The following is a 10,688-nucleotide window of genomic DNA, read 5'->3' as shown; positions in this document are numbered from 1 at the left end:
ACTCCCAGGAGGCCGTAGCGCCCACCAGCCCCTCCTCCCATGCACCATAGCGCCATCTCCGCTGTTGCCCGAGCTCCGGCCGCCGCCGCGAGCTCGCCTCCGGCGAACCCCGGCCACCCCCGCACCTCCCGTTGGTTCCTCTAGATGCGCACGGGCGCGGGCTACCTCCTGGTGCCCTTGGCGCGTCGATCCGATGCCCCTAGCGCAAGTCCGGCGTTCCCCCGCCGTGCGGAATGGTCGCCGCCGGCGAAACTCCGGCAGGAGCTGATGTGGCCGGTCATTAGGGACTAACTACCCCGCTAATCACCCACTAGGCCACTGACAGCGGGCCCCACCCCTGGTCAAACCCCAGTCAGCGCTGGGTTTGACCGGGATTAGCTCCTGTGTCACTGACGTGTGGCCCCCACACGTCAGGTTTGACCTGGAGGCGCCCTGTTGACCTGCTGACGTCAAGGTGATGTCATGCTGACGCATTAAATGATTTTCTGGATTTAATTTAATTCTGAAATTCCAGAAAATTGTATAAACTTCTAAAATTCATAGAAAATTAACCGTAACTCCAAATGAAATAAATTATATATGAAAAATTATCAGAAAAATTCAAGGAATCCATCTGTACCATTTTCATGCATGTTAGAACAACTTATAGCTGCTGTTTAGCACAAATCAATTAAAGGGCATTTATTTAATCACATATGGAGTTTGAATTTGAATTTTATATTCAAACCAACTTCATTTAATCTGGTTTTAGTTGCATTAGCCCAACACACATTCATTTTGCCATGTCATGATCATGCATCATATTGTGCATTGCATTGATTGTGTTCCCTTCTGTGTTGCCGGTATTTGTCCCCTCTCGATAGACGTGATACCGATGACGTGATCGTTGACACTGATGAAGACTCAATGTTATCTTCAGAAGTGCCAGGCAAGCAAAACCCCCTTGTTCATTCCGATAAAATCCCACTCTCTCGCTCCTGCTCTCTTTTACTGCATTAGGACAACATCGATTCATCTGTTACTTGCTGCGATAGCTGAACCCTTTTATCCTTTGCATGACCTGTCATTCCACAGTAAATAGATGAAACCCACTAGCATGAGTAGGAGTTGTTTGAGCCCTGTTGTGCCTACTCATTCATGTTTGTTTGTCATGCCTGCTACTGCTTAGAGTTGAGTCAGGTCTGATTCATCGGGGATGAATCAGAGGTGTGTGAACATGTCCTACTGTGTGTGAGCTAAGTGTGTGAACACGATTTGGTAAAGGTAGCGATGAGAGGCCATGTAGGAGTACATGGTGGGTTGTCTCATTGCAGCCGTCCTCAGGAACTGAGTTCTGTGTTTGTGATCCATGATTCAGCTACTACCACGCATTGGGCCCGAAACCAATGGACCCTCTCGGCTTCTTAATCACCCTTGTCCTCTGTCCAGGAGTTGCAAGTAGTTTCTGGTGTTTGTAGTATGCTGGAGGCCGTGGACAGCGCTGACCGTAGGGGTGGGCTGTGATGCGGTAGGCACGTGGCCGGGTATACCGGGCGCCCGTTTGGTGTCACGGAACCCTGTTCACATCGTTTGGGGCTGTGAGCGAAACTCCGGCCGGATCTCCTCATGGATGGAACCCGAATAGGCGATAAACCTGGACTAGAGACTTGAGTGTTTAGGTAGGTCGTGGTCTACACCCACGTCGGCTTTCGCTTGAAGTCTGCCGAGCACATGTCGTGTGCAGACGCTAAGTGGTGGAAACATGTATGAAGAAGTACACCCCTGCAGGGTTAACCTAATCTATTCGAATAGCCGTGTCCGCGGAAAAGGACTTCTGGGTTGCTTATATCAGTTCATAGACAAGTGAAAGTGGATACTCTAAAATACGCAAGATAAGCGTGAGTGCTATGGATGGCATTCTCGTAGGGAGACGGGAGCGGATCCATAGTGGTGTATTGATATGGTGAATATGTGGACTCGTGTGCGCCACCTCAAAAAAGTTACTCGCAGTCGTAGTTCAGGATAGCCACCGAGTCAAAGCTGGCTTGCTGCAGTTAAACCCCACCATCCCTTTGTTGATAATGATGCATATGTAGATAGTTCTGATGTAAGTCTTGCTGGGTACATTTGTACTCACGTTTGCCTATTTTATGTTTTTGCAGAGAGACTTCAGTCTCACTAGTATTTCCGCGTGGTCTTCGACGTTTAGCTTGTTACCTCAGCTACGATCTTGTGCCTCGGCAGGATTTGGTAGATAGTCAGGCTTCTCAGCCTTTTTCATTTATAGATGTCTGTACTCAGACATGATAGCTTCCGCTTGTGCTTGATTTCTATGCTCTGAATGTTGGGTCATGAGACCCATGTTTGTAATATCTCGCTCCTCGGAGCCTATTGAATAAACTACTTGAGTCGTAGAGTCATTTTGTGATATCATGTTGTATTGCACATATCGAGCATATTGTGTGTATGTTATTGAAATGCTTGGTATGTGTGGGATCTGACCATCTAGTTGTTTATCTTTAGTAGCCTCTCTTCCGGGGAAATGTCTCCTAGTGTTTCCACCGAGCCATGGTAGCTTGCTACTGCTCCGGAACACTTAGGCTGGCCGGCATGTGTCCTTCTTCGTTCCTGTGTCTGTCCCTTCGGGGAAATGTCACGCGATGAATACCGGAGTCCTGTTAGCCCGCTACAGCCCGGTTCACCGGAGTCCTGCTAGCCCAGTGCTACAGCCTGGATTCACTCGCTGATGACCGACACGTTCGATGCTGGGTCATGGATGCCTGTCCCTGTAAGTCTGTGCCGCTTTGGGTTTACGACTAGCCATGTCAGCCCGGGCTCCTTATCATATGGATGCTAGCGACACTGTCATATACGTGTGCCAAAAGGCGCAAACGGTCCCGGGCAAAGGTAAGGCGACACCCGTGGGAATACCGTGCCTGAGGCCGCAAAGTGATATGAGGTGTTACATGCTAGATCGATGTGGCATTGAGTCGGGGTCCTGACAAGTAGCCACTCTAACAGCAAAATCATGTTTATTATTTAATTCATCGAGCAAATCACTTTGAGCTTTAAGTACTTGTTCTGCTTGAGTGGTAACCATAGAAGCATATTTACTAATGAGTTTAAGTTTGCCTTTAACTCTAGCCATATAATCACTCAAGTGTCCAATCATGTCAGCATTACTCTTTAATTCTCTACCAACATAAGCATTAAAACTTTCTTGTCTAGCCATAAAATCATCAAATTCATCTAAACATTGGCTAGAAAATTTAGTAGACGGGATTTCAACTTTATCATATCTATAGAGAGAAATTACCTTTACTACCTGTGTCGGGTTATTAAGACAATTAGTTTCTCCAATAGGTGGTATATTAAGACCATGAATTTCTTCAATAGGAGGTAAATTTTTAACATCTTCAGCTTTAATACCTTTTTCTTTCATTGATTTCTTTGCCTCTTGCATATCTTCAGGACTGAGAAATAGAACACTCTTCTTCTTAGGAGTTGGTCTAGGAATAGGCTCAGGAGTTGGCTCAATTGGCTCAGGAATTGGCTCAGGAAGAGTCCAATTATGTTTATTAGTCAACATATTATTCAATAGCAATTCAGCTTGGATGACTGTCCTTTCCCTGAAAACACAACCAGCACAACTATCCAAGTGGTCCTTGGAAGCATCGGTTAGTCCATTATAAAAGATATCAAGTATTTCATTTTTCTTAAGAGGATGATCAGGCAAAGCATTAAGTAATCGGAGAAGCCTTCCCCAAGATTGTGGGAGACTCTCTTCTTCGATTTGCACAAAATTATATATTTCCCTCAAGGCAGCTTGTTTCTTATGAGCAGGGAAATATTTAGCAGAGAAGTAATAAATCATATCCTGGGGACTACGCACACAACCAGGATCAAGAGAATTAAACCAAGTTTTAGCATCACCCTTTAATGAGAATGGAAATATCTTAAGGATATAGTACTAACGAGATTTCTCATCAGTAGTGAACAGGGTGGCTATATCATTTAACTTAGTAAGATGTGCCACAACAGTTTCAGATTCATTGCCATAAAAAGGATCAGATTGAACCAAAGTAATTATCTTAGGATCAACAAAGAATTCATAATCCTTATCAGTAACAAAGATAGGTGAAGTAGCAAAAGCAGGGTCATATTGTATTCTAGCATTTAGAGTTTTCTGTTTAAGTTTAGCTAATAACTTCTTAAGATCAGATCTATCATTGCAAGCAGAAAGATCTCTAGCAGTTTCTTCATCCATAACATAACCCTCTGTACAACAGGCAATTCATACTTAGGGGGAGAACCTTCATCATCATTATCTTCAATAATATCATCTTCAATAATTTCATTCGCTCTAACCCTAGAAAGTTGTTCATCAAGATATTCACCTAATAGCATAGTAATATCAAGCATAGAAGTAGTTTCATCATAAGCATCATGCATAGCAGAAGTGGCATCATCAATAACATGCGACATATCAGAATTCATAGCAGTAGCAGGTTTAGATGTCGCAAGCTTACTCAAAACAGAAGGAGAATCTAGTGCAGAGCTAGATGGCAGTTCCTTACCTCCCCTCGTAGCTGAGGGAAAAATCTTAGTTCTTTCGTCTTTCAAGTTCTTCATAGTGATCAGCAAATATAAATCCCAAGTGACTCAAAGAATAGAGCTATGCTCCCCGGCAACGGCGCCAGAAAATAGTCTTGATAACCCACAAGTATAGGGGATCGCAACAGTTTTCGAGGGTAGAGTATTCAACCCAAATTTATTGATTCGACACAAGGGGAGCCAAAGAATATTCTCAAGTATCTGCAGCAAAGTATTTAGTAGCAAAGTAGTATGATAGCAACGGTAACAGTGATAAAAGTAACGGTAATATTTTTTCTAGTAGTTGTAATAGTAGCAATGGTAAAGTAAATAAGCAATGCACAATATGTGAAAAGCCCGTAGGCATTGGATAAGTAATGGATAATTATGTCGGATGCGATTCCTCATGTAATAGTTATAACATAGGGTGACACAGAACTAGCTCCAGTTCATCAATGTAATGTAGGCATGTATTCCGAATATAGTCATACATGCTTATGGAAAAGAACTTGCATGACATATTTTGTCCTACCCTCCCGTGGCAGCGGGGTCCTAGTGAAAACTAAGGGATATTAAGGCCTCCTTTTAATAGAGTACCAGACCAAAGCATTAGCACTTAGTGAATACATGAACTCCTCAAACTACAGTCATCACCGAGAAGTATCCCGTTTATTGTCACTTTGGGGTTGTCGGATCATAACACATAATAGGTGACTATAGACTTGCAAGATAGGATCAAGAACTCACATATATTCATGAAAACACAATAGGTTCAGATCTTAAATCATGGCACTCGGGCCCTAGTGACAAGCATTAAGCATAGCAAAGTCATAGCAACATCAATCTCAGAACATAGTGGATACTAAGGATCAAACCCTAACAAAACTAACTTGATTACATGAGTATGTGTGAACTCCATGTAAAAACCCATGATCTCTCCACTATGTGTAGATCAGGCACATACATGCCCTTTTGGAAGGGGTTGGCTCGAAGCTTGCCTTCGGGAATGAAAACTGAAGTTCGATCTTCAGTTGGACTCGTCAACATGGGCGCATGTATGGTGATCCCTTCTTAAAGGATTTGTCTAGGAGCGTATTTTTGCTGTTTCAGTCACTCTTTTGCAAGACTAGTGGATTATGGTCACTGATCATAGGGTTCTTGGTAGGATTGTAGAGATACTCTCGCTAGGGTTTATTTATTTATTTTTAAGACGATTTATTTGTCAACACAATGCTTAGCTTTCGTCGGTATAATAAATTAATAAATACTTTACGGTTTTGTGCATCAATCTGTGTAGAGGTCGGTGGTTAATTTTCTATTCGAGAAGAAAAAACTAACCAACTGCTAGTACTTGTTAATTAGTACAGTACTAAAAATGCTTTATAATCCTAGTTGGATGTATCTAGATCATCGGGTTAATATCATGCCAAGTTTTTGAAGATTCGCATATGGTGATGATGCCTTGTGCCAGCCGGACACATAAGTTACTGCAGCCTCTCAATCCAATGTAGGGGATGTAAGAAAATAGACACTATATTAACCATTTTGAAAAGAGTTTATTTACACTATTGTAAATAGAGTGTTAGATATGTGTCAGAGGACCTATGACGCGGTCAAGCAAAGGCCACAGAAAATGCCTTGCCATTGTTCTCTTAAAATGTAGCAAACTGGTCGTAAGCCACACCTCACAATCTAACATGTGTTCAAGACAGCCAAGTGAAACAAGCTAGTGCAAGTAGAGATACAGTGTAAAAATATTCATTTATAAACTCTTGAGACCAACGTGGTGTGGTGTGGTTGCAGCATCATTCCTTTGCCAGGTGCGTCCATACTTAGTGGCAAACTTATATATAAGCTGATAGTATTCCGAGGTCCCTCGTGCGCCCGTCGAGGTCCGCGATGCACTTTAGTTACCTACCCACCATTTTTAACTAAGTCATGTTGGATGCACCAACTTGTAAATATTAATGTAGTAGTGATCTGTACGGACACAACACTGTAACGTGGTTACATGAAACTTCCGTTCATAAGAGGACTTTCATTTGATGATAAACTATTTTCAAAATTGTAGCAGACGTATTTCACATAAGGATTAAAAAGAAAGATGTTGCATTGCTTATACACATAATGTCAATATTGTGAAAGTAAGACGAAGTAGTACACGTTCAATTTTGAAACCAAGTTTATTTTGACCCACATCCTGGCACGGCCGTACTCCCGACACCTACCAAGCCCATACCGTGCAATGTTTGTTGGTGCTTCTTTTCTCAACCATGCTAATATTTTTTTGTGCTATGTGCCATGCCTAAACTCCATGTAACTAAGCAATAAATAATGCTGATACTAGCGAGTAGATAGCTAGCTGGAGCAAATGACTAGAGTTCATAATGACGACAACCTTTGTGTGTGAGTTGTTGTTTAGTTTACATTCCTTTCTGTTTCCAATTATTCATCAATTTGCGCGAACCTATATAGAAAAAGAAATGTGGTTGTCCCACATAATACTAGCCCGTCACCTCCTACATGCCCTGTAGGGGGACTTAATTATGGAGGCTACATTTATATCACTGACTAGAAAGTGTGAATGTCAAGCCAACCAACTTATGTTGGCTGTCATCAATTAATTTTTCGAACATTCAGAATGTGTTCCAAGCTAGCACTTTAGGTGTTTTAGCCTCCATAAAGAAAACCTGAGGTGTTGTTATGTATGCCATAATTCAGACTTACAAGATAAAAACAACATTTTTGGTTCGCTAGTTGGAAATAGGGGTTATTTGATTCTGGTTTATCAAATCGAAGCACAATCTTTCTGTAATATTTATATTTTTTTATAGTTTCAGAATATAATGGATGAATGAAAAATCTCAGTTATCTCTTCAAAGTATAGCACCCTTCAACTTTGGACAAGTAATATGGTCTTTTGCTTGCGCATTTCATATTACTTGTTCACAATTGCCAAGCATAAAGGAGTTCCCTTCAATTAACAAGTCTCTATGGATGCAAACCGCAATAGACATAGATTGAGCAAGAGTGCAATCAAATATCCATAACCAAGCAAAACTCAGCTTGTTGGTAGCGGTTGCTTTTACAACACTCGAAATGCTTTACAAATTTAGGATCGTAGTTAATCTATTGCAGTTTTATTGGACGAATATGATGCCAAGTTTACAAATTAATTGAGACACATATATCTTGCGTACATTGACACTTGAGCATGCCAGTTTTTGTTTGCCTCTCAATCCTATGTAAACTATATGAAGGGTGCCTCTTAAAAATGGAAACTAAATTGTTAACCATACGAAAAGAGTGTTTCTTCTGTTCGACTGAGGCGACCAGTTTTTGCATAGTAAGCAAAACCATATAGAAAAGGACTTGACATTCCTCTCTTTAAATGGGTAGAATGATTATCAATTGTCTATTAGTTGGTAGGATAAGCATACTAAAGCAGTTTTCCGGACTCCAAATTATAGAATCGGCATAGGAATGATGCAAAATTAATGGCAGGAGATTTTATCATGTGTGATAATAAAATGTGAGCTTTCATGTGTCTCGCACACATGATAAGGAAGCAAGGAGCAATGTGAGGAGCGGGAAGAAAATTAAAGCAGACAACTTGTTGATAACACTAATAGGCTTGCATGTGTGTTGTTATTCACTCTCTCTGTTTATGCGTCCAATTACCCATCGATAAACATATTGATTCTGTAGTAGGCGTGTTTGTGCTTAGAGGCAGGGACCTGCGATGACATGTTCTGGCCAGAAATTTAGTTCGAAGGTCCGAAACACAAACAACTTCTGGAAGTTGATGTGGAAATCAATCTTCAGATCATACATGACATGTGCCTTTCATGCTGAGGTGAGGTGTTTTGATTTTCGCAGATGAGGTATTTCCTGGTACCAGCAATCGTGCAAAGCATGTTTCCCACAATATATATTCGTGGAACAATATAAGTAACAGACTGAAAGAACAACCTGAAATTATTTGTTTGCATTTTTCTTTTATGATTGCTTTTTTCCATATGTCCATTTGAAAATAAGAAAATGGTGCGCAATTCAGATATTAAAAGTGGTACTATTCTCCTATCCAGTACAAGTTCGTCGAGAGTCGAAACAAATCAAGCACCAGCCTCCCTAGCAAAAGGTAACATGCACCAAGCATCGATGGAAGACGGTGGGCCCTTGTGGGAGATCATCTCTTCTTCGTTGCAGGTGCAATCGCCGTCGTGCAAATTTTGCCGTTGTACCACACATTTGAGTTCCTGTTGCCTCTCAATCACAAGACACACCCTGGGTTAGGATCCACGCATTCGAAGATTAAGGGAGCTAGCTAGTCTCCCTTTTCAGTTTGAGTATGCTCTTCCTCTTGTGACGACAACCGAGCTCATATGCTGCTTTTATATGCGATGAAGCTATGCATACATGTATTATGGCGTGTGTCCTTCCATGAAACCATGAAGTACACTAAGAGAACAGGTGCAGTAACAAAGGTCACTGTTGACTTCATGTGCATGCATCTTGTGCTTTCTGTTCAATTTAGATTCATCCCCCCATCCCCTCCTCCTCCCCAGCTTGTGTGTGTGTGTGTGTGTGTGTGTGTGTGTGTGTGTGTGTGTGTGTGTGTATGTATATATATATATACATATATATATATATGTATATATATACGTATATATATATACATATATATAGTGGGTCTATTCTATAAATGATTGTAGAATAATATTCTACAATAGGCAAGCCCCTATATAAGGTAGTTTTGAATCGGAGACCGACCCGACCAGGCAACACCTGCCCATATCCCGAAAACAGATCCCCCGACCAAGCACCCTCGGCCCCGACCCCAGCCGCACTGGCGGCAGCGGCACTCCCAGCGGCCGCCGCCACCGCCGCAGCCACCTCCTCAAGGGAGCCTCCTTCCCCGACACCCTCCACGGCTACCCCGCCCTCGGCATCCCTCTCCGCGACGAGCCCCGCTTCCCCCTCGTCCACCACTGCCGCAGGCGTCGGCGGCATGGCGGCCCCCTCCCACTTCTGCCGCCACGCGCGAAACGGCGCGGGAAGCTGCCGCAATAGCTGCTGCACGGCACCGCCGACGGAGGTGCCGAGGTTGGACCCGGCCTGCCTGAGCCGGCCACCGATCTCCATGAAGGATGCGACGGCCATGGCCGGGAGGTCGACACCGACCGCGACGGGGGCGGCCGGGAGCTCGATGTCGAAGGGGTGGAGCTTGAGCGGCGGGGCGGGCCACAGGAGCTACGGTGTCTGCACGTGGAGGTGGAGGAACAGCCCCGAGCTGCCCTGTGCGAGGCGGTAGGCCAAGTCCTGCACGTGCCGCTGCACGCCCAGCAGCGCGTCCAGGGAGATCTCCATGGATGGCGGCGGTACGGGGCGCCGGGCGGAGGCGCGCCCCGGCGTAGCGGATTAGCTCGAGCAGCGGCGAAATACACTGGTAGTAGTCTGTGTATCTCTACGATCGAGGTGTTCGAAAGGGGGGTACAAAGGTAGCAGTAATGGGATGTACATACTGTTGGAAATATGCCCTAGAGGCAATAATAAAAGGATTATTATTATATTTCCTTTTTAATGATAATTGTCTTTATTCATGCTATAACTGTATTATCCGGAAATCGTAATACACGTGTGAATACATAGACCATAATATGTCCCTAGTAAGCCTCTAGTTGACTAGCTCGTTGATCAACAGATAGTCATGGTTTCCTGGCTATGGACATTAGATGTCGTTGATAACGGGATCACATCATTAGGAGAATGATGTGATGGACAAGACCCAATCCTAAGCATAGCACAAGATCGTGTAGTTCGTTTGCTAGAGCTTTTCCAATGTCAAGTATCTTTTCCTTAGACCATGAGATCGTGTAACTCCCGGATACGGTAGGATTTCTTTGGGTGTACCAAACGTCACAACGTAACTGGGTGACTATAAAGGTGCATTACAGGTATCTCCGAAAGTGTCTGTTGGGTTGACACGGATCGAGAATGGGATTTGTCACTCCGTATGACGGAGAGGTATCTCTGGGCCCACTCGGTAATGCATCATCAAAATGAGCTCAAAGTGACCAAGTGTTTGGTCACGGGATCATGCATTACGGTATGAG

The 10,688-nt window shown here is 43.4% G+C and overlaps 1 pseudogene; it reads right to left on the bottom strand.

The window, feature by feature from the left end:
• The window catches only part of LOC119309977, a 16,036-nt pseudogene extending 6,094 nt beyond the window's left edge, over positions 1–9,942 (bottom strand).
• Positions 9,943–10,688: the final 746 nt, after the last annotated feature.

Source organism: Triticum dicoccoides, chromosome 5B (genome assembly GCF_002162155.2).
Source record: "Triticum dicoccoides isolate Atlit2015 ecotype Zavitan chromosome 5B, WEW_v2.0, whole genome shotgun sequence".
NCBI classification, from domain to species: domain Eukaryota; kingdom Viridiplantae; phylum Streptophyta; class Magnoliopsida; order Poales; family Poaceae; genus Triticum; species Triticum dicoccoides.
The sequence above is the reverse complement of the archived record's forward strand: the minus strand, read 5'-3'. Positions and strand labels throughout refer to the sequence as shown.